Source organism: Diceros bicornis, chromosome 12, assembly GCF_020826845.1.
Source record: "Diceros bicornis minor isolate mBicDic1 chromosome 12, mDicBic1.mat.cur, whole genome shotgun sequence".
Lineage (NCBI taxonomy): Eukaryota > Metazoa > Chordata > Mammalia > Perissodactyla > Rhinocerotidae > Diceros > Diceros bicornis.
Genome location: NC_080751.1, coordinates 23,152,851 through 23,178,449, shown reverse-complemented (window position 1 = coordinate 23,178,449; position 25,599 = coordinate 23,152,851). Strand labels below are relative to the sequence as shown.

Below are 25,599 nucleotides of genomic sequence, written 5' to 3'. Positions count from 1 at the left end.
TGTCATATTTACTTCAGATTTTTTTAAAGATATAAAACATTGCAATTACAGATAAAGTCCTCTTTAGTGCTGTCTGACTCATTCCATACTAGCCCCTAATGAATTTTGTGTATATCATTCCAGTCCATATTTTTATACTTTACCATAAAAATGTATATCCATGAAGAACAAAGTATTGGTTTATTTTTAAAAGTTAAATACATTGTAAAATTCATATCATATTTTACTCATTCTGAAACTTCATTCACTTTTGTTTTTATAGTTTAACCATATTGATGCCTAGAGCTCTAGTTTAAGTGCTGAATACTAATCCATCTATGAATATATGACAATTTATTTATCCACTAAAAAGTATTATTTAGCCAGAAAGGTTTACTAGGTTATAAAATAAAAACATAGGAAAATGTTTAGATACAGAAAGAACCTTGGAGATCATCTGGTGCAGGGTTTCCTAAGCTATAGTTCGTAGACCCTCTTCCACGAATGAGCTTTAGGAGGTCTAAGAAATTTGAGTGTCTTTGGGATGAGCATTTTCTGCAGAGAGGGCCAAAGCTTTGACCATATTCTCCAAGAGATACACATACTAAATAGTTACTTGTCCTAAGAGAGTTGAGAACCTATGGTGTAGTTCCACTCTCTCATTTGACATATAAAAAGACTGAGGTCCAGAGAGGTTAAATAATTTATGCAAAATCATAGGGATAATAGGGCCTGTTTGTGGAACCAGGTCTATGTATATTGCTTTTCCAGAATACTACATTGCTGGGATTTTGTGCTTGCTTGTTTGTTGCTTTCTTAAACAATATAATATGAGTTAAGTTCATTTCAACTTTTAGTCGATAAAGTTCAATCCAAGTTTCTTTTAATTATTGTCCACTGCTGGCAAGGAGGTGGTAAAATTGGTACACCCCTATTTTACTGGTGGCATTGTAAATTGGTATGGTCTTTTGGAAAATAATTTGAGATGATGAAGTGCCAATGAAACATTCATAGCCTTCTGGCTCAATCATTTTTAAAGATTTTGTTTATTTATTTTTCTCCCCTTAAAGCCCCAGTAGATAGTTGTATGTCATAGCTGCACATCCTTCTAGTTGCGGTATGTGGGACGCGGCCTCAGCCTGGCCGGAGAAGCGGTGCGTCAGTGCACGCCCGGGATCCGAACCCGGGCCGCCAGCAGCGGAGCGTGCGCACTTAACCGCTAAGCCACAGGGCTGGCCCTCAATCATTTTTATATAGAGAAAAATTTCCTAATATTGGACAAAGCTACATGCACAAAATGTTCATCAAAGTGTTATTTGTAATAGTGGAAAATATCCACTAATAGGATAATGGATAAATCACAGTATGTCCATTCCATTGACTACTATGTAGGCAATTAAAATTAAGGTTTTATAAAATGTTAAGTGATAGAAGGAAATGGTTACAACATAATATTAAATGAAAAAAGGGATACAAAATCAACTTACATTATGATTACAACTTTGTAAAAAGTCTGCACAGAGAAAAAACTAGAAGTAAATACAACAGATTATAACTAGTCATTTATTTTTTTTCTTTTCTTGATGCAAAATCTTAGGTAATGTAGTGATGGTCATAATTTTTAAAAAGTAAACAAAAGCAATACTATCCTTGAATCCAAATGCAATAAATTTTAATAAGTATATTTCCCACAGATTCATCACCTTAAAAATATTCAAAGATAAAAACTTTCATTTGGTAATACAATTTTGTAGGCATTGGAATGTGGTCTTCAGAATTATGTGTGAAATTACCAATTACAAGTTGGTTGATTGCACTCACAAGTCATCTGGCCAAATAGCTACTCAATTTCCAGGCACAAAGTTGGATGCTGATTTCTGAATTGTTCTTAAGTGAATAGAATTGGCTTCTGCTTTTACCTGACAAAAATCACGTTATGTATGAAATCAGGAAGAAATTTTTCCAAAAGCAGGGTTCTTTTCAATGTTTTGATGTTTACATTCATTATTTCAGTTTAAACCTTTTCTTAGTGTAGGGTCTGCTTTAGGATTTTGACATGTGTTCTTACTCCGATATTTCTGTTTAGTAGAGCTATCAAATTAAAACAAGCATGTATTCATCTAAATTCAATTCATTTCCAGTTTCTCCGCACACACACACAAATATTTTTGTTTCTTTCCTTCCTGGTCAATAAACATTTACAGTGACATATATATATATTAAAGCTTGCACGCGGGCTAAACCAGCAGGGGGCGAAATACAATAAGAGTAAATTTGACAAGCCGTATAGATTTTTCCCGCTTTAGCGACCGAGCAATAACAAAAAATTCAGCACCACCACAAAGCAATAGGTACTCCAATTTAAAGTGATGCAGTCTCCGTATATCTTACAGCGATCGAGTTGTAAAGAGACTAATGCGGGTCTATTTTAGTGCTCCAAGTTAATTTGTCGAGACCATTGCAGAGGCGGGATAAACCGTGATGAACTGCTTTTGTCCTTATCTTTCCCCTGATTCGTTTAATTCCTCCACTCAAAGGGGTGGACACTTCTTTGTGGCTGAGGGGGTGTTTTTCATCCAGGTTTCTTTGCGTAGCTGCTGAGCTTTGCTGTTTGGGAACTATTTTAAAATATTCAAATTACCGGTGCGGGTTTGGTAAAAGTGAGCAGAAGCAGCACCCGTCAGGGCTCATGATTTATAGGGTAGGACTTATCATCCCGGATGATAACAATAATCCTTGTAGACTAATTTTTACAGTGGCCGGTGTTCTAACAGATATTCATGATAAAGGATGCGGAAAGCTTATAAAAACGCAAACGATCAACTGCTCAGGACTGATGATAGAAAAAGAATGTTAGGAACTCTTAGAGAAATGCAGAAGTTGACTTGATTTCTTTTCACTGGCTCTTCTCCCGCAGCATCTATGAAACACGACCACTGTCTCCATCCGTTAGCAAAATCCCCAATTACTATTATTTTTTAATTTTTTTGTTAGCCTCGAAGACGATTTGTCAGTTCGGCGGCTGTTTGCCCTCTTGCTTCCCATCTTAAGTTTGATTTATAATAACCTCTTCTTTGTTATTTGTTAAATATCAGTTTCCCCTTCTGTCAGCTTAAATTAAAAAGAGAAACGGACTTAAAAGACTGTGAATGAAAAAGTCCTTTTTCGGGGCGAAAAGGGCAAGCTGCTAACTGTTCTCCAGTAGGTTTTGGTGGAGAAGATATGGTTCTGTATTTCAAAACCTTTGCAATTTTATTTGGAGACCAAGGGACCTCTCGGTCCCAAGCTGAACGTTAACGTTAACCGACTGAGGAGCACCTGCCCTCGCAGGGAGCGCCGCCTCACCGGGCGACGAAGTGCCTAAGGACGTCTTTCCCTCCCACAGCTCCATGACTGGCAAGGAAGTAAAGGAAAAGGACAGCTTGCCCGCACCCAAAATGGCGGCCGGCGCTCTGCGCGACAGCGCCTGCGCAGGGGTAAGCGTTCTGTGACACTAATTCCCCTGGAGTGTCCTCCCCCCACCCCCCAGCACCCAGCAGCGCCCGGCCCCGACCTACCCACCTGCGCCCGGAAGTGACGTGTCGGCGGCAGCGGTCCCCCGCTGCATGATGGGAGAGTGTGTGGAGTGGGCGGGGGGTCTCCGCGGAGGAGGATGTGGAGGCGGCGGAAGAGGGCGGAGGGTAATGGAACGGGGGTCCCGCGGCAGCGCTGAAACTCCGGGTGGGCGTCCATGGTGCTGCTTCGCTGACAGGGCTGTGAGCAGCCTGCCTTCCGCTCTCACCAGCTCCGCGTCGGACTAGCCGGTCCTTCCCCGGGGAGCCAGTTCCTCCCCGGGCCCCTGAGCCATGCCCATCGCTGCCGCCCCGGACGAGCCAGGTGAGCGCCACCGCTCCGCTCCCCAAGCCGCGCCGGGGGAAGAGGGTACAGGGACCCGGCGCGGCCCACCGGCTGGACGCTCGCCCGGGCTGGGGGCACCTGCCAGCTGCGGAGAGGGGGCTTTGAGGACGGTGCCGGCTCTGCGGGCCTGCGGGCTGCGAGTTGGGCTCTGCCCTCTTCCGCGGCGGGTGCGGGGACGCCGGCGGCGGCGGCGCTCGGCCCCCTCCTCGCCATCCCGGGCACCGGCCGGGAAGTGTGAGCCGTTCCCACCTCCCCGGTCGCCGCCGGCTCGCCCTGCCCCTCCGCTTCCACCTGCCTACAGGTCCGCGCCGGCCGCTCCCTCCCGGGAGCTGTTGAGAAGTTTGGGGCTTTGCTCGGGCTTCCTGTTTCTTCCTCCTCCTCCCTCGTGACAGGTGTAAACACTGCCTGCTTCGCCCAGGCCCGAGGCCGGCCGCTATCGGAGTGTGCTGCTTCCGAGGGTCTCTGAAGCAAGCGGATTTTTAATGCTCCAGGCAGGCAGAGGAGACAGCCCGAAAGCTCATGCATCTCTTGCTGAGAGGACCTTTTCTGCTCCGTTCTTGCACTCCTCAAGAAATAATCTGCGTCTCCTCCCCAGATTGTCTTCGAAAAGTTGGACCATTATTCTTTAAGCGCCCAGTTTGGCAGGTCTGCGTCTTGCTTGGGCAGGGGACAGAGTATAGGGTGAACGGTGGTGGGTCCTTTCTCCATTATTAGGAAAGTACTGAGAATGGCTAGGTATTTCTCTTGTTGGTTAATACAAGTTATAGCTTGGTTTCCCACTGAATCTTCTATTGGGGTCGAGGAAAGGACTAACTCATACACGTAAATATTTTACTAGGGGCAGGAGGTGGGTGTAAATGAAACAAAAGCAGTGGTTTCGTTTCAAAGTTCTCACTTGAGGAGAAGAAAAGTAAAACTTTACTTTTGAACGTTAATCGTCCTTTTCACTGGCTACGTTCTCGTACTCAGAGTTTTTGTTTTTTTGGAGGGTGGGAGGGGGAGAGAGTTTAATCCTTGATGTTATGTTTAATTGTTGCTTTCAGTTAACCTTTTAGACGTAGAAATATATGCTAAACTCTAGGGGAAGCAAATGTTTCAACACTGTTGTGTTGATATAATTTGCATAGCTCATCTACATTTTATATGCTTTGCCGGCTTAAATGTTGGTTTTTGTAGTAGTCATTTTTAACTCTTTGCAGAAATATATGTGTTTAAACAAAATATCTATGGTAGTCTTCTAAATTTTGTCCATGAAGATATCTCACATGAATTAAAAGACAGATCCTGTGTAAAACATCAAGCCCGGTAAGTGGCACCTAGTAAATGCTCCTTAGATCGAATTCCTGTTTTATGTATCAATCAGATATATTAATTGATCGTCAGAGCGTAGATATATTTTTAAATCTTTAAAAAACTCTGGAAAGAAATTTACTAGAATTCACGTAATATGTAGGGCATTTAAGTTTTGATGTTTTCTGATCTTTTGACCTAGAGACTATTATAAAAATAACCCAATATTAAAACAAAGATAATGTGTGGATAATTGCATCGATAAATTTTGCAGAATCCAGTTGTCTTTATGAAAATCTTATGATGTAGATGAATCCTATTATAAAACATCATTTTAAATTTTGATTTGTTCTGCTTATATGTAAAAACTTGTTCAGAAAAGTAGTGAAATTTGAATATCAAGTAATGTTTTATTTTGTGTGGAATCTAAAATGCCTCTCTTAACAGTCTAAATAGTATGTCATTGAGGGATTACCCCTTCTCTCCCAGCCCTATCCCCCAGAGCTCATAAAAGGAGGCCATTAAGTATTTAGGTATTTTTAAACAGTCGAAAATTATTTAAGTCAAATGTTTATATTCTAATTTAATGTTACCTACAATTCGTAAGTTTAAAAATAGACTTTCCTCTATGCTTAGAACTTTCAGTTCCTCTTCAAGTAAGCTAGTGATCCTTTCCAGCCTGAACTTCATAAATATTTCTAGTTTTTCTGCAATTTTGAAAATATCTGGCATTTATATGAATTATATATATATATATATAACATTTTGGTAATTAATGTTTTCTCAATCAGTGTACACAAACAAACACATGTCCTTCTGCAGCTTTATATGATAATTACTAACAGTAATGTACACTACTTCCTGTGAGCAAGATACTGTTCTAAGTGGTTTATATACAGCATATTAACTCATTTAATCCTCACAACAACCCTATAAGCTAATAGTTGGTATTATCCCCATTTTTCCTAGGGAAAACTGAGGCACGGAGATATTAACATCAAACAGCCTAACATCAAACAGCTTGTGACAGAGCCAGAATATATGATAGTTTTATTTATCATACTTATATAATTTTAAAAACATGCCACACTATACAATATATTTTCTGGGAATCGTGGAATATGTAGCAAAAGTATAAAAACATGCATTGGAATGATAAACACCAAATCAGAGTAGAAGTTACCTCTGGAGAACTGGAGAGGGGTAAAGGATCTAGGAAGGCCCATGGTTTTTCAACCATAACTTTACTGTCTTTAAAATAAACATGAAGCAGATTTGGTAAAAGATTAAGATTTGACACAGCCAAGTGGTGGGTACTTGATCATTATATATTTTTTTTCTAAACTTTGTTGTATGCTTAAATCTTAATAAAAAGTTCAAGTTTTTCATTTAAAAACATATGTAAAGTATCACTCTGTGTTTCGCCATTGTATATTTAAAAAGAGGTCAGGGAATTAGTGTTATTTTGCGTTGACTTCCTTTTAAAATATAAGGATCTTCTACCTTCAAAATATTTGAATTGAGAATTGTTGCCCTCCCGAGGTTCCTCTGCAGTAACTTCCCCTGCCTGGGCTCGCCTCTAACTGCTGCCAGCCATCTCAGCAGCCCTCTAGTGCACTCCTAGTTTCTATTTCTGGCCTTACCCTAGGGTGGGAGCTCATTGGTCTGGATTAGACCTATTCCCTGGGAAAGGGAGAGGGTCAGAAACTAGATAGTGGGGAGGAAGCAGAAAGATGGGGAGTCATGACTCATTATTTTGGGAGAAGTGAGAAGAGAAGGAAAATAGGAGAGTTAAAACTCTGTTCTGTCGTTCCTCAGTCATCACTACTCACTATTCCAAAAAACTAACTTAAGTGAACCTTGCAGAGAGAAATTGCTAATAAATTAAAGGTTGTCTGTATGCCCCAAGCATTTACAAGCACTATTTTGGTGAACAGTTCCCAGAAGAAAATTAAGTAGTAAATTAGAATAAATTCACTGTAGGTTCTATTTATGAATATTTACAATATGCCACAAACCATTTCAACTAAATGTCTACTAACACGATAGTGTTCTCTTGCTTTCATTCATGCAGCAAATACTTACTGATTACTTGCTGTGTGAGGCCCTGTTCTAGGTGCTGGGGATGCTGAAGTAAACAAGGGGAAAAAAATAGCCCTCAGAGAGCTTCAGTTTCTTGCATTTGTAGGTGTGCGCACACACACGTTTGTGTATGTGTATAGGGATAGACTAAATATAAAGATGGCAAATGATAAGTATCCTAGAGAAAAATAGAGTCAGTTTTGTGGGATAGGGAAGTACAGACTTTTTGGCTTGAAGCTGGGAGTGCAAGGTTGTTGGGGCTTGCTGTTTTATACAGGATGGGGTCAGAGAAGGCCTTAAGACCTGAAGGAGGAGAAGGTGGTGGAAGCAGAAGTATGCCTGGAATAGGGAAAGAATTGCAAGCGGAAGAGTAGTAGATGATCCGAGTTAGAGGGTGAGTGGGCAGGGTTATAGGAATTTGTAGAAATTCTAGTGACGTTGGCTTTTTACTGAGTGATATGGGAAGCCACTGCAGGGTTTTTGAGGAGAGACATGACATAACTTGTGTTTTAAAAGAATCTGACTGCTGTGCAGAAAATAGACTATATGAGTGCAAGAGTAGAAGCGGGAACATTCTGTTAGGAGCCGGTTACAGTGAGGCAGCTAAGAGATGGTTGTGGCTTGAACCAAGATGGTAGCAATAGAGGTGGTGACAAGTGGTAGGACAGTTTCTTGAATTGGATCCTCTACTAATTTCCCTATTGCTAAACTCAAAAACTTACAGATTTACTCCCTTCTGAAAATTCAAAGCCCTCACAGCCTGCTTTTTCAACATACTGTCTACTCCCTTCGTATACTCTACATTCTAACCGAACCCTTATGTGACTTCCCGCTCCTTGATAGTTGGTCCATGCTTTATCTTTAGTGCCTGCCATTTCCTCTGTCTATTAAAATACTTCCCATTTCAAATTCTTTTTCCTTCATGAAGCTTTTTTCTCATTTTCACCATTCTTCCTCTTCCCAGTCAAATGAGATCTTTTTCTTAGAACCCTTTTAACTATATTTTACTTCATTTGATGTTTATATTCTGTCTTGCATTGATTACTCTTAGTGTTTTCTTGTATTGTTCACCGTAATTAATTGTAAATTTCTTTAAGGTTGTGTTTCCTTTTACTCAGTTGTACCCCTCATAGAACTTAGCACAGTTTTGTATGTAATAGATGCTCAGTAAATAGTGGGTGTATAGATATTTTAATTTTTAAAAATAGTCGTTTATTACAGAAGCATACAGGAGCATCATAGAAAATAGGCAAGCAAAAAAAAAAAAAAATCACATTCCCACTGCCCAGAAATCCCCACTGTTAACAGTTTAGTGCATATCTTTCTACACGTTTTTGTACATATTTATATATGTGCGCTTTTTACCAAAATGAAATCTTATTATACTGACTGTTTTGTAGGTTTTGTTTTAGTAAACTAGACTCCCCTTACTATTTCAGGAAATTTTCATCTAAACTAATATTCAAGACCATATTCAGATTCTTCCCCAGTTGACTGAAAAACGTCCGTTTACAACTGATTTGCCCAGATCAACATCCATTCCATATTATATTTTTCTGGTTACTAAAATTATGAAAGAATAATATACTTATTATAGAAAGTTTGGAAAGTGTAAAGAAAACTGGTATGCCCCTTGGTGACAGCGACCCATCTGTTTTAACACCTGACACAGAGTAGCACTCAATAAATATATATTAAAAGGAATAATAGAAGAAATATATCATTAGTCATCACACTACAGAGAGATAACTGTAAACATTTTGGTTTACATTCAGTTTTGGTTTGTTTCCTGTGGATATATGAGTGTCATACACACACATACATGTATGTATGAATCGTATTATATCTCTGTGAACAAGTTTGTATGTGAATCTTTGTCTGGTTATTTCCATAGGGCTGAGTCTTAGAAGTGGAGTTACTAAATCAGAGGGAAAGCCAGTTGTTTTCCAAGAGGTTGTAATAAAATCACTCCTACCAGCAGTGGTTGAGAGTACCCATCTTCCTGTAATCTCCTCAGAGGATCAGTAAATACTCAGTTTTAAAATTGTTTACCTGAATTTTTATTTCGGAGTTAGGCTTTTCAGCAGTGTGGAATGTTTGCATAATTTAAAACTTTTCAAAGAATTTAAACGTGAGATGTCCTTGTCTGATATGCAGTTAAAATTGCTTGAGCCAGCCTTGATGGCCTAGTGGTTAAAGTTCAGCACTGACCACTTCGGTGGCCCGGGTTCGCTTCCTGGTCACAGAACCACACCACTCATCTGTCAGTAGACATGCTGTGGCAGTGGCTCACATAGAAAAATTAGAAGGACCTACAGTCAGGGTATACAACTATGCACTGGGGCTTTGGGGAGGAAAAAAAAAATTGCTTGCTGTCATGCTCTTTTTAAAACAACTCTGATTCTGTTAGCAAGCTATTTAAGTATAAGAAATACAATATTATCTTCCAGAACTATGTTGTATAGTACGGTAGACACTAGCCATATGTGGCATTTGAAATAAAGCTAGTCCAAAGTAAGATGTGCTTTAAGTGTAAAATACACACCATATTTTGAAAACTAATGTAAAATATATATTTTACATTGATTTCATGTTAAAATAATATTTTGGATACTTTGGGTTAAGTAAAATATATTATAATTAATTTTATCTGTTTCTTTTTCTAATTGGCTGCTGGAAAATTTTAAATTGTGTATGTGGCTTGTATTGTATTTCAGTTGGACAGTGCTGCTCTAGAGCATGACACTGACTTATTTTTATCTGTGGAAAAGAAATATAAGATTAACTTCACTGTTCTAGAAAGTAGTAAATAGGTTTTTAAAAATCACTTCTTACCTTTAAGCCTATCATTTTGTTTTTCATAGTATACACAATTTAGTTATTTTTCAAATTATAAGTATTTGATTACAAACTATAACTTACTGCAGTTCTTATGGTCTGAAAGAAAATACATGTAGGAGGACTTGGGGAGGGTGTTAGGAAACTTACCTGAGGAATTGATCCTTCATTTAAGAATTGAAGGATGTATAGGAATGTTTTAGGCACTGGGACTGCAGGTGCAAAGGCCCTGTGCCATGGAAGAATGTTATTGTCTGCCTTTCAAAAACTGAAAGAAGGCCTAGCTTAAAGCATTGAAAACAATGGGGGAAAGGAGGGAGAGTCGTGACTGGAGAGATAGGAATGGCTTATAGACTTTATTAAAGATTTTTTAAAAAATATTTATCACAGGCAGGGGGTTGATGTGATCAGATTGACTTTTAAAAAGATTACTTGGGTTGGGCATGATTGAATACTAGTTAGGGAGACTAGTTTAGATGATAATGGCGGCGTAGACCAGAATGGAGTCAGGGGAGCTGGAAAGAGGTACAGATATTCCAGAATTGAGGGGTTTATGAGATAAAAACCATTCTTTAGAGATGGTGGAGGGTCGAGAGCTTTGTGAAGGATGGCTCTTAAGTTTCTGGCTTAGTATCCGGGTGGGTAGTAGGGCCATTCACTGAGTTAGAGAGCCCTGGAAGAGGACCAGGTTTGAGGAAGAAAAGCTTGAGTTCTGTTCTTGTTAAGCTCAGTTTGAGGTCTTGGAGGAATTCAGGTGGAGAGAACTAGTAGAGAGTTGGCTTGGCTGGGCTGGAGCTCAGGTTTGAGGGCTAACCTGTAGGGATAAATCTGGGAATCCTCAAATGTGGTCATTAAAGCCTTAGGTGGATGAGATTGTTTGGGGGAGAGTTTGAGTAAGGAGAGCGTGGATGAAACCTGGAAGAACTCATAGTGCTACTAAATTGAGTATGTTTAATACTTATGAGAAATTTTCAGTTTGTTTTGAAGCCTAATTGTAAAAGTGAAAGTAAGGTGTAAGTTGGATCAAATAAGTTAAATACTTCTGTTTAACATACGCGTGATCAAGTAGATAACCTAATACAATGCTTATTTGATTGGGACAATACCCTTTTCCTGCAGAAAACAAATTGGGCTTCTCTAACCATAGAACAGGCTGCAAACAATTATGAATATTGGTATTTTTGCTACATTAAGAGATCTAAGGAAAAATTATATAATTATCTCCATAAATATTGAAAAGGCATTTTAAAACCCATTTCTGATTTTTTTAACAAAGTAACTTAAAATAAGAATTATTGAATAATTCTGTAATATGATAAAACATGTATACCTCAAACCAAAAATCAGTCTTTTCATTAAGGGGGAATACTAGATGTCTACTGTCACCACTACTGTTAGATTTGGTATTGAAGGCATTAGCCAGCACAATCAATAAGGAAAAACAGAGACATAAGAATGGGAAAGGAAAAGGTCAGACTACCCCAATTTGTTTATGATGTGATGGTGTACTGTACAAGTACCAGGAGCTTTCAATTTTATGAACAGTGCTCACCAGTTAGAAAATAGGATAGAAGTGGAGACCCCATTTTACATGAGTAGCAAAAAAAATAAAATAATAAAAGGTAAAATACTCAACAATAAACTTAACAACAAATGTAAAAACCCTACATTGCTAAGATTCATTTTTTTTTGTTAAAACAAAATTAACAGGGCTGGCCCGGTGGCGCAGGCGGTTAAGTGCACGCGTGCACTCTACTTCAGTGGCCCGGAGTTCGCGGATTTGGATCCTGGGCGCGCACCGACGTGCTGCTTGTCATGCCATGCTGTGGCGGCGTCCCATATAAAGTAGAGGAAGATGGGCACAGAAGTTAGCTCAGGGCCAATCTTCCTCGGCAAAAAAGAGGAGGATCAGCATCGGATGTTAGCTCAGAGCTCATCTCACTCACAAAAAAACAATACAAAACAAAAAACAAAATTAACAATTCTTTGTTTAGATAGTAGAGGAGATCATTCCTAAGGCACATCTTCATATTCTTTAAATGTTAACTTTAAATGACACTTCTCAAAGCAAGACTTCTAGGAGTAGGATCTTTAATATTTGCATACATCTTAATGAGACCACAGTTTTTTTGTTTTGTTTTGTTTTGTTTTTGATTTTTATTGATATTTTAATGGTTTCTAACATTGTGAAATTTTGGGTTGTACATTTTTGTTTGTCCATCACCCCATATATGACTCCCTTCACCCCCCTTGTGCCCACCCCCCCTTCCCGGGTAACCACAGTCCAGTTTTCTCTGTCCATGTGTTGGTTTATATTCCACATATGAGTGAGATCATACAGTGTTTGTCTTTCTCTTTCTGGCTTATTTCACTTAACATAATACGCTCCAGGCCCATCCATGTTGTTGCAAATGGGACGATTTTGTCTTTTTTTATGGCTGAGTAGTATTCCATTGTATATATATACCACATTTTCTTAATCCAATCGTCAGTCGAGGGACACTTAGGTTGCTTCCACTTCTTGGCTATGGTGAATAATGCTGCAATGAACATAGGGGTGCATAAGCCTCTTTGGATTGTTGATTTCAGGTGCGTTGGATAGATTCCCAGTAGTGGGATGGCTGGATCATAGGGCATCTCTATTTTTAATTCTTTGAGGAATCTCCATACCGTTTTCCATAGAGGCTGCACCAATTTGCATTCCCACCAGCTGTGTATGAGGGTTCCTGTTTCTCCACATCCTCTCCAACATTTGTTGTTTTTTGTCTTGGTGATTATAGCCATTCTAACGGGCGGGCGTGAGGTGGTATCTTAGTGTTGTTTTGATTTGCATTTCCCTGATGATTAGTGATGTTGAGCATCTTTTCATGTGCCTATTGGCCATCTGTATATCTTCCTTGGAGAAGTGTCTGTTCATTTCCTCTGCCCATTTTTTGATCGGGTTGTTTGTTTTTTTGTTGTTCAATTGTGTGAGTTCTTTATATATTATGGAGATCAACCCCTTGTCAGATGTATGTTTTGCAAATATTCTCTCCCAGCTGGTTGGTTGTTTGTTCATCTTGATTCTGATTTCATTTGTCTTATAAAAGCTCTTTAGTCTGATAAAGTCCCACTTGTTTATTTTTTCTTTAGTTTCCCTAGTCTGGGTAGGCATGTCATCCGAAAAGATTCCTTTAAACCCAATGTCAAATAGTGTGTTGCCTATATTTTCTTCTATGAGTTTTATAGTTTCAGGTCTCACCTTCAGGTCTTTGATCCATTTTGAGTTAATTTTTGTGAATGGCGATAGCACATGGTCCACTTTCATTCTTTTGCATGTGGATGTCCAGTTTTCCCAACACCATTTATTGAAGAGACTTTCCTTTCTCCATTGCATGTCCTTAGCACCTTTGTCGAAAATTAGCTGTCCGTATATGTGGAGACCACAGTTTTTTAAATGGATGAAATGAATAGTGTATCTGCCTCACCCCGCCTCCCAAGTGAATATTTTTCTTATTGTTTTCTTCTTGGTCATTGCTTACATTTTGTAGTATTTTCTATTTTGCTGTGGTTTATCATCTCTCATCTTAATTTTTTATTGTGTAGATGCAGAAATGTTGACCTGGAGTATTTGCAGGTAAAACACGTTTGCTACAGTGACACTCAAAATCTGAAGCATTGATTTATTTTCTTAAGGCTTTTGTTTTTGGTAGCTGTTTATAAAAAGTAATGAAATAGTATAAAAACTAACATTAAGAGATAATTTAACTCTGGATATTTTCAATAGCATCTTTGTTCCTAAAAAAAAAACACTTTATACCAAGAGGTTCAGGTATCAGATTTAAATTTTCTCTTATCTGAAGCCCAAACAGACTGTTTGAATATTCATTACTTTTTACTTCTAGTTAAGTCACCATTTCTTCTTATTCCTTTCCGTATTTCAGACTCATTCCCTTGTATCGTAATGAGCCAGCAAGTGATTGCTTTCTGTCTCATTAGGTTTCAGAAGTTTACTTGAAGCACAGTGCAAGTGTTACAGCTAAATAAAAAGTGCAGATTTTTAATCAGATTACCAGTGACCTTGATTTCTGGAAGTGGAGGAAAGTTTCTGTTGTTGCTGTTCACATATTCATTTCTTAATGTTCAACTGCAAGAGAAACTGATTAATTTTTTAAACATTTTATTTTTTCCAAGACATTTTTTAAACATTTTATTTTTTCCAAGAATTCTATAACATTTAAATTATATACATAATTATATCTGTTTCAAGGATTATCGCAGTACTTTAAATTTGATCCTTTAAGGAAAATTTCCAAGTTTCATTTTTGAGAGAAGTATTGAAGATCTAATGTTGTGAACTCCTTGTTTTTGAAATCTTAAGAGTTTTAAATTTCTTAGTGATAGTCTCAAGTAAATGTGTATGACACAACTTTAAGAAATATTTGTACAGGGCCGGCCCCATGGCGTAGCAGTTAAGTGCACACACTCCGCTGCTGGCGGCCCGAGTTCAGATTCTGGGGGGGCACCGACGCACCGCTTGTCAGGCCACGCTGTGGCGGCGTCCCATATAAAGTGGAGGAAGATGGGCACGGATGTTAGCCCAGGGCCAGTCTTCCTCAGCAAAAAGAGGAGGATTGGCATGGATGTTAGCTCAGGGCTGATCTTCCTCACACACACAAAAAAAAAACTTCAAGAAATATTTGTACAATCAAATCATTGTAAGTTAGGGAAAACTTTTTATAAGAAAAAGTACTATTTCATTGATTTACCTATATCAGTGAGTTTAGCAGTGAAGCTTAGAGACATTTATCATCCCCAGAGTTCTCAAGTCCAGTGATATTCTTATCCTCTGGAAGTTTAACACAGTGGTTCTCAACCTTCACTATCCATCAGAATCATCTTTGAAATTTTTTTTTTTTTTTGTGAGGAAGATCAGCCCTGAGCTAACATCTATGTCAATCCTCCTCTTTTTGCTGAGGAAGACTGGCCCTGGGCTAACATCCGTGCCCATCTTCCTCCACTTTATATGGGATGCCGCCACAGCGTGGCCTGACAAGCTGTGTGTCGGTGCCCGCCCGGGATCCGAACCCGGACCGCCAGCAACGGAGCGCGAGCACTTAACTGCTATGCCATGGTGCCAGCCCTGAAATTTTTTTTTTAATGCAGATATTAAGATCTGCCTATTCTATTAAAAAAAAGCAACTTAATACAAAGCCAAGATTGAGAAGCATTGGTTTATAGTCTCCTAGGGGAGAAAAACATGGAAACAAATTTGATTCACTTTGTTAAATGTAATATCAAGAGGTAGATAGAAGGAAGAAGGGTTAATTCAGACAGGCAACCTGACGTAATAAAAAGAACACAGGCTTTAATGTTAGAGCCCTACTTTCCATAGTTACCTTTTGTGGGATCTTGAGCAGATTATTTGACCTCTCTGAGCCTGTTCCTTCATCTACAAAATAGATGGTTGAGATTAAATTGGGTAGTGTATGAATAAGCCCCTTGCATAATACCTATCACATAATAACTTGATAAATATTGGTGATCTCACTTCACAGAAAACTTTAGGCCTGAGTAGGGTTTTGAAGGCTTAGTAAATGGATTCTCTGGACAGATAAGAATAGGAAATTAGAAGAAGTGGCATATGTGACAACCTAGAGGTAACATGGTGCCAGTGGAGAAACCAGGGGGTAATTTTGTCTGGCTGCAGCAAAGAGGGAGTATCTTGGCCATGTTGGCTAAGATAAGGAGCTTCAAGTGGACTGCACTTATCCTGGCCAAAAATAATGAGGCCCTGAAATAAGGTATTGGTCCTGGGATGTTAAATATAGTAAGAGATGTTAAGGATTTAATTCGTGGGAGAGGGATGGCAAAGGGGGAGCAGTCAGGCATAACACTCACCTTTCTGGACTTAGGATTCAGAATATTGTATAGGAACAAGTGGTTTCTGTTTGTTCTCTGAGTAGAGGTTGACTTCAGTTTTGAAATTGGAGAATATGAGATGTCTTTGGGACATCCAGATAGAGATATTTGAGAAGACATTTGGGTAGGCAGATCTGGGGTTGGGCAGCCCGCAGAGAGATAGAGGTTTGGGCGTCATGAACATATAAAAACAAAAGGTGAGGGCCGGCCCCGTGGCTTAGTGGTTAAGTGTACGTGCTCAGCTACTGGTGGCCCAGGTTCGGATCCCAGGCACGCACCGACGCACCGCTGGTTGAGCCATGCTGAGGCCGCGTCCCACATGCAGCAACTAGAAGGATGTGCAACTATGACATACAGCTATCTACTGGGGCTTTGGGGAAAAAAAAAAAGGAAGAGGTTTGGCAATAGATGTTAGCTCAGAGCCAGTCTTCCTCAGCAAAAAGAGGAGGATTAGCATGGATGTTAGCTCAGGGCTGATCTTCCTCACAAAAAAAAAAGGTGGATGGGATCTCTCAGGGATAAAAATAGGGAGGCCAAGGCCTGGGAACACTGACGTTTATGAGGCAAGCAGAAGCAGCAGATCCACTGAAAGAGGGGAAAGAAAGGATGTGATAGGTAGGAGCAGGATCAAGAGAGAATGCCTCTCAGAAATGCTTTTTCACTTAAAAATGTGTTTTAAGACACCTCTCCCTATTAATAATATAGCTTTATCTTGTTTTTTAATGGCTATACTTTTTATTTACCCTATTCCTTGTTGATGGATGTTTAAGTTGTTTTCAGTTGCTTTATGTAAAACAAACAATGCAGGAATTAACATTTTTATGGAAATATCTTTGCATACTTAGATGAATGCTTCTGTAGGATACATTCTTGCAGATAAAATTGCTTAGTCAAAAGAATGCGCGTTAAAATTTTTGACGTATTACTAAATTGCCTGGAGTATGTGAACCAATATATACTCCCACCAATAGTATCTTTAATTTTATCCTTAAAGTGGCTTGCTCCCTAGATTGAAGGTAGTATGAATTTGAAAAATAAGTAGTATTTTTTATTTATTACTTTTATGCAAAATTCTATAAAGAGAAAAGGAACTTTCGTTTATCAAATTAATTGTTCATTCAAATAATGGAATTTACAAATGCATTTTGTTCTTGTAAGCACCAGATCAAGGAGGAATTCTATGTTTTAAAGGAAGCTGTGTTCCCTTCTCTTATATGCTGGAAGCAATAAATTGAATTTAGAGGAAGTGGATCAGAAGAAAGAGAATGATAGTATTATGAGATGGATTAAACCTTGAACAAAATTGATGCATACAGTTTTTGTCATTGTTGTAGACATACTGACATTACCAACACAAATTCTGTGCTAAGATTTTGTACAGAAATATTTTGAATTTTTTTGTTTTTGTTTTTGCTTCTTATAGCAAACTTGAAGCAATGGCTCCAAGACTGTAAAGTGAGTTATTCTTGTAAAACTGATCTTAGGAGAGTCAATGTCTTAGAAAATACGCAGAGTAGAAATACTGCAGAAATTTTAAGTTGCCTTAAATTGCACCACTTACATAATTTAAAAGTAAAAAATATGGACAAATTTCACAGCTTGTATTTTGTTTTGTTTTGTTTAATTACCTGACATTGTTCACCACACCTGTATGGAAGGACCCACTGCCTTTCCCTAACCTTGGTGATACTAATAGTCTTTGGGGAGAAACTGACTGTAAGTTTTGGTCATTTTCTCTAAGTTCTTCAGTGTCCCTTTTGTCAGACTTTTCTTTACTTTGGGTTATGACCTATTTCTGGTTTGTAAATTTAGGTTTATAAAATTAATTTAGGGGGTCGTGACCAGCTTGTAAGAAAAAATGAAATAGAACTAAAAATATCAAGAGTACACAGAGAGTAAGGGTAAATACTGTTTGGTGAAACTTGTTTTGTAATGTATGTATGTATATGTTGGGTCATCATGCAAAATATATTTCTTCTGTGGATTATGGGGGGGAAAAGTTTGAAGAATTTCGCTTTATATGACAGGCTGATTCTCAAATCATTTCTAACCAAAGGTAATAATGGTACATTGCAAATAATAAATAACTTTTTTTTTCTTTTTACCCTTTAGCCTTTCTACCTCACAGGAGAAAGTAAAACTTTAAACCAAGCAACAACACCATTAAAAGGTCAATCAGCTAGAAATCTGTTTGCCGTGGGCATTCCTTCCATAGTTTCCTTGAAGTTATCAGTTCAGGTAGACCCACTTGTGGCATCACCTGCATACACCACATACACTCATGAGCGCTATTTTGGAATGTGTTTATGTTTGAGTTTTCAGATATACAAAGCTTTTGTTTTATGATAGTTCACCCCAAGAATGTCATTGTATGTTATTACCTGTGGATAATTTATGGCTATTTTTAAAGCTCATTCATTGTCTGGTTTCCTTCTGTTGCCTCACATGTCTCTAGGTCATCTTTTTTTCAATTGATGGGTGGTCAGAGAACAAATTAACGTAAAACTAATAGCACTTGGCAAAGATATAACTTGTGAGGTAAATCTGCGGTTACATGGGTCATATTTTAAGGCCAAATTTGTGAGTTTTAGATTATTTAGGACATTGCCTCCTTTCTCATTAGCTCAGTTAATTGAATTCTAACTGCACTTGGTTGCAGTTTTATAACTTTTACTAAATGCTTTTTCTCTAAAAGATGAGTTGCTTTCATGGTAGGCGTTTATAATATAGTGAGTAGCACTGTCAGAGAAAGGGGAGCTGCCAAGGGCCTGCCAAGGTGTGCATATTTTAGTTACAGACTAGAGTGGTGTCTTTAATTTTGAAAGTCCACAAAGTAGATTTTTTTTTTTCCAGAACACCCTGGGCTCTTGAGGTTGAACTCATCTGTCTTGACTGGAATGCTAATTTAAAACTTTATAGCAAGAAATTTCTTTCAGAGCATGTCAGCTATTCATGTCGGCTGATTGCAAAATCTGTGGGAAAATTTACATGAAGTACTAAAGAAAGTTGCTGGGAGCAGAGAACAAGAGCAAGGGAAATTAGTTGGACTACCAGAGGAGCATCACTCTCTGGAAACACCAGCTGACACCTCCGCTTATGCTGCGAAACTGCCTCATATCAAAGGAGATATTCATGTTAGTCTGTTGAAAACACATGAGCAAATTTTTGTCCTTTAGCTGTTTTTTTTCCTAGCTTGCGAATAAGTACTGCCCCTCTCAACATATTCTTTCTTCAGACAGGTTGTAGCACAAACAATTGGATTTGTTTTCTTTCACATGTGTCGCCTTTCAGGCCAGCCTCTCTCATATCACACTTACCTTGCTTGAACTTAGATACCTGTTTCCTAACTGATTTCGTGGAGCACTAGGAGACCAGAGCTAGGATTATAGAAACCTAGTCAGTGGGTGGAGGAGGAGGCAGTTCAAGATTGGTCAGTGGAATAATGTCCCAGCAAGAACAATAGGGGCTGGCCTGGTGGCGCAAACGGTTAAGTGCGCGTGCTCCGCTGCGGCGGCCCGGGGTTTGCTTGTTCGGATCCCAGGCGTGCACCAACGCACTGCTTGTCAGACCATGCTGTGGCGGCGTCCCATATAAAGTAGAGGAAGATGGGCACGGATGTTAGCCCAGGGCCAGTCTTCCTCAGCAAAAAGAGGAGGATTGGCATCGGATGTTAGCTCAGGGCTGATCTTCCTCACAAAAAAAAAAGAGAGAGAGAACAGTAATAATATATTCAGTTCCTACTGTGAGCCAGGCGCTGAGGATGCAGTGGTCAACAACAGAGACGTATGCCTGCACAACATTTTCAGTCTTTTGAGCTCAAGTAAAGTAACTCTTGCAAGAGCAGTTTCAGTGGAGTGGTAGGATGGAAGCCAGATTGTGCTGGGTTGAAGAATGAGTGGGAAGTTAGGAGGTAGAGATAGTGAATAGGCAGGGCCCTTTGAAAAAGCTTGATGGTGAGGAGGAGGAGAGCTAGAAGGGCATGGAAGGGAGGGATTTGTTTTGCTCTGATTTGTTTGAGGATGGAAGAGTCTTGAACATTTACAGACTGATGAGAAAGCATCAGTTAGTAATAGAGAAATTCAAAGAGCTCCCTGAGCAAGCAATTGAGACAGAGAACAAAAGGTCCGGGGGTTATCTATAGACGATATTGTGGACGTAAGCGAGATTTTATTGAAGGGGCAGGAAATTAAAGTGTAGTTACTACTTTTAGATTCTGTTTTCATTGTAAAGTTTCAGGGATATTAGAGTAGAAAATTAGAGTGGCTAATTTATTCAGCAACTATATAATACAAGCAGAGAATAAATACTGTTTTCCAAGGACTAATGCATCAACCCTCATTGCTGATTCTGTTTTGTTGCTTTTGTCATCACCAGTTATCCAGTGTCATTTATTCAATTTCAAGTCAAAGTAGGTTTTGGGAATAATAGCTAATAAACTCTCGAATGTGGTCAGTTGATATGACGAGTTAAAGGTAAAACAATTTCTAATGTTTTTATTTATGTTGATTTTTACTGTGAAACTATACAAACACAAGTAAAATGCATTATGAATTTGCGTAGAAGGTTAAAATGTATAGTAAAAGAAAAGCTCTTTCTTAGGAATTTTTGAAAACCAGCTTCTGTAAAATGATAACTCTTGGGGCCGGCCCAGTGGCGCAGCGGTTAAGGTTGTACGTTCTGCTTTGGCGGCCCACATAGAAGAACTAGAAGGACCTACAATTAGGATATACAACTATGTACTGAGGCTTTGGGGAGAAAAAAGAAAAAGAGGAAGATTGGCAACAGATGTTAGCTCAGGGCCAATCCTCCTAAAAAAAAAAATGATAACTCTTATTGCTGGTTTAGCAGCATTCATTGAAGAGTGGATGTGTGTTACTACTCGTGTTGTCATCTACCTTATATATATGGTATTTGTACTTTGGTGAATCAACCTCATTGACATCAAAACCAGGAAGACAGAATATTTGTCACTTTGGCAGTCTGGTCTTTTGAGGGTGATCAACTTAGGTATAAAGATATTTTGCTGCTTATTTTCATTGTTTACCACATTTTTACCACCATGTACATTAATATTGAAACAACTTCTTGGCGTTTTTGTTGGTTATACTTTCTTCATCTTAGCTTGTAAACATCTTTTTTTCTCCTTCCAAATTGTTGTGGAAGTTTCAGAAACCTTTTTCTTTAAACTCAGAAACCTTTTAGGGAGGATTCTTGTAATTCTAATATTTGCTGTCAATTATTTCTGCAATAAGACATTTTTCAAGTATTTTATTAGCGTGTGACTGATTTACCACTTACTAGTTAGACTACTGTGAGGGATTATTTAACCTCTTAAAGCTCTTATTTCTTCACCTGCAAAATGAAGATAATTCCTACCTCAAAGCATATCGTGAGGACTAAATGAGATAATTCAGGAATGCTTTTCATGTAGTATCAACACATAGTAAGCACTGAATAAGTATTAACTTGATATTGGTGTAAGCAGAGAATGAAAGCACATGGAATATACTATCTAACAAATGTTTTAAATAATATTGCATATTATTATGCAGTTGATGACATATTGATACAATTGATGACATATTGATACAATTGATGTCTGTGATGTCTTGGGTTTTTGTTTTTAAATTGGCAAGTTTGAAGGAATTATGAGATCTCATAAAAATATTCAGCTTTGAGATTGTGGAAGTTTGATTAAGTAGCCTTAAAGTTTGCAGCCTCTGTTGAAGGGAGGATGATAGTTCTAAAAACAAACAACAACAACAAAACCTTGCTCAATTCTTTACTAAAAAGCATCTATCTTTAGGCACTCTCCCTGTTTTGTTAGCTGCCTTTGAGCTAATATGCTGAGGACAAACCACTCAAAAAGAGAAAATGAAAATTAGCATTTTCATAGATTTTAAATTTTAGAGGCATGAAAACTTTTGTGACATCCTGGTCCAGTCATCTCTAGATGTACTGAAAACCAAAAAGTTAACTAAAATCCAAATCTTCATATGGCTCAAAAAAAGGGCTCTGTCTTCTGTTGCTTTATGACAAAATGATTCTTAAGCAGGAATGTAGGCTGGGCAGGTTCATTGACAGTACATTTTGATAGTATCTTAAAACTCCCATGAGGATATTACAGTACAGATTTGAATAATTTGAACTACTGCAATAGCAGGCAACATTTGTAATGCTAATTGATGTTTTTAATTGCTTATGTAACATTTTCATTCATTTTTCTAAAGAAAGTGACTAATTATAAACCTCAGACATATTGTGGTAAAAAAGGTAGCAGTTTTTTTGTGTGTGATCCATTAAATAAATCTTGCTGGTATAGTTTGTACTATTTAAGTCAGTAGCATAACTTCAGATACAGTTGTTTATCTTTCTTGTCCATTTTCTTACTCCTGTCCTTTCTGCTTGTGTTCTCCTCCTCTCCACACCCCCCATCCCAGTCCCTATAAAAATAAATTTGGAGTGAAAAGTGCTTGGGAAAGCTGGATTGTAATTTAGGTGTGCTTATCTGGCCTTGAAAGTTGATCCACACGTTGATGCAGCTGGGCTGGTGCCCTGGGAAAGGTGCAAGTTTCTCTCTGGTGAGTTTTTAGCTTGTCTGGAAGGAACTCTCAATGTTTGATTCTGGGAGATTCTTGGAGGGCCTCTTAGAGACCCCACCCCTACCACCAAATGTGAGCTCAAAGACTGTTAGGGCAGTTAATACTTTGTCTGGATAATGGAGAGTAGAGTAGTGGTCAAGGATTAACTCTCTTAGAGGAATGTGTAGAATCCTTTCCATCTCAACCAGGCACCTTCTGAGAAGTCTTTATTCTTGTGGTCTTTCCTCTAACTGGATAGTATCTACAGCCAGTTTACTTCAGGGTGCTGGTGAGAGCTTCTGGGTTGCATTGTCCTTTTCCACTTCATAACCTCCATCTTTTAACAGACTACTACTGGTCCCTTGAGTTGGTTCAGAAGTTATGGTCTCAGTCCTTCAACCTTGGGTATTGTTTCATATTTTCTAGGGATTGGTTATAGAAATTAGCAATAAAGTCAACTTCATGTATCTTTAGTGTAGTTGGTAATATTTTTCTTAAATGACTTATTCTTTCAGTGATCTTTTAAAGCATATGCCGAGTCATGTGAATGTTTGTGCCGACTAAGCAAACCTTGACTTATGTTAAGGATAGATTATGGTTTGAGCCACAGACTTGGTGAAAGTTAAAATGTAATGATAGTTGATAATTTACTGAGTGCACGAAACGTGCCAGGTACTGAAGTTCTCTTATCTGTAATCTTCACAACAGCATTGAAAGGTAGGGACTGCTAGGCCCTTTTTATAGGTAGCAAACTGAAACTCAGAGAGACAAACTCACATATTTAGTATATGGGGAAACTGGAATCTGAACCTAGGATCTATCTGAATCTAAGTCCATGATCTTTACCCCATACTGTACTGCCTCTTGAGACATACACACATATTGCCTTAAACCCCCAGAATAAGCCAAGGTATAAATAAGCAAAACTTTTTTTTAATAAAATGGTATATTGATAACTATGGTCATATATTCATTCACTTGTAACGTAGTTGCTGTTAGTCTAAGTATGTTGATTTTCTGAGAAACATTTTTTGTTTTTTATTGATGTATAGCATACATACAGCAAAGCGCACAAATCTTAAGTGTATGACAAGATGAATTTTTACAGATGTATGTGCCTGTGTAACTACTACCCAGATCAAGAGATAATAACATTATTAGCATCCAGCAGGCTCTTTTATGCCCCCTTCCAGTTACTACTCTACCCCTTGTAGGTAACCACTATTCTGAATTACCACTGTAGATTAGTTTTGCCTGTTTTGAACTTCACAGAAAGGGAACCATACAAAATGTATTTTGGGTTTGTTTATCTGGTTTCTTTCACACGTTATGTCTGTGATAGTCATCCATGTTGTTGCATGTCGTAATAATTCATTTCATTGTCATGTATCCCATTGTATGTATATACCACGATTTATTTTAACCATTCTCCTGTTGATGGACATTTGGGTTATTTTCAGTTAAGAATAAAGTTGTTATGGGGGCCCGGCCCAGTGGTGCAGCGGTTAAGTGCGCACACTCCACTTCGGTGGCCTGGGGTTTGCAGGTTCAGATCCCGGGCGCGCACCAATGCACCACTTGTCAAGCCATGCTGTGGTGGCGTCCCATATAAAGTAGAGGAGGATGGGCACAGATGTTAGCCCAGGGCCAGTCTTCCTCAGCAAAAAGAGGAGGATTGGCATCGGATGTTAGCACAGGGCTAATCTTCCTCACACACACACAAAAAAGAATAAAGTTGTTATGAATGGTCTTGTACATGGCTTTCAGTGAACAGTCTTTTCACTGCATAAAATGTACTCAACGTGTCTTTTCAGTACATAAAATGTACTCACTTTTATGGGGTATATACCTGGTATAGTTTTAGTAGATACTGCCAAACAGTTCTCTAAATGGGTATACCAGTTTACATTCCCACCATTAAAGTATGAGAATCTTCAGTTGTTCCTCATCTTTGCCATCAGTGGGTATGCTTAAAATTGTTTTAATTTTAGCCATTCTGGTGGGTGTGTAGTGGTGTCTTATTGTGGTTTTAATTGCATTTCCCTGATGACTTTTCATATGCTTGTTGGCCATTTGGATATCCTCTTTTGTGAAATACCTGTTCAGATATTTTGGCCATTTTTCTATTGGGTTGTCTCACATTGATTTGTAGGAATTCTTTACATATTCTGGATATGAGTTCTTTGACAGTTTATATGTATTGCAAATATCTTCTCCCAGGTAATGGCTTGCCTTTTCACTCTCTTAATGTTATTCTTTTCATGAACAGAAGTTTTTAATCTTAATGAAGTCCAATTTATCAGTTTTTTCTTTTAAGATTATTGCTCTCTGAGTCTTGTTTAAAACATTTTGCCTTCCCTAAGGTCATCAAAATGATCTCTTAAGTTATCTTCTAGAAAGTTGATTGTTTGCTTTTCACATTTACATCTACAATCTATCTGTAGCTGATTTTTATGTAAGATATTAGGTAGAATCAAAGATGTTTCCCTGTGTGGATATCCAGTTGATCGAGCACCATTTGTTAAAAAGGCTGTCCTTTCCCCACCACACTGCAAAGGCATCTTTGTTATCACATGACCATGTAGCTTTAAACTAAGTCCTAATATCTCGTAGTTTAAGTCTTCCAACTTTATTCTTGAGAAACTATTTTTAAATGGCCAGATAGTTGGGCCTGTTCTTCTTTTCATTCCTCTGCTTTCCCCAGCCCACCTTGCTACTTGACCCCCCGGAACTTTCAGCCTGGAGACTCATTACCTCTTCTTTTTCATGACCATTTTCAGACTTGAGGCTAGAACTCCTTAAGCAAGTGTGGTTCCTCTTCTTGTGAAAGGTTAGTACTGAATCACTTCACCCATTGTATGCACTGTCACGCTGGCTGCTAATCTAGCACAGGGCTTAGGGTTCCACTGCTGATTGCTGCTGGACTTCTGGATTGTTCCCTTGACCCCACTGTATTGGACCTCCTGTACCAGAATTTCCAAACCGAAGACCCTGTGATTATCATGGTTGCTAGCCCTGCAGGTCTTCTTTG

At 38.6% G+C, this 25,599-nt stretch overlaps 1 protein-coding gene across 4 annotated transcripts in view; it reads left to right on the top strand.

Annotated features, from left to right (window-relative positions):
* The first annotated feature begins 3,607 nt into the window (after positions 1 to 3,607).
* AFTPH (aftiphilin) overlaps positions 3,608 to 25,599 on the top strand; it is a 69,925-nt gene continuing 47,933 nt past the window's right edge. For 3 of the 4 annotated variants that reach the window (XM_058551092.1, XM_058551093.1, XM_058551095.1), the window contains exon 1: positions 3,608 to 3,855. The gene's annotated coding sequence lies outside the window, so the exon portion shown is untranslated. The remainder of the gene's footprint in view (positions 3,856 to 25,599) is intronic. The other variant, XM_058551094.1, reaches the window with a different exon arrangement.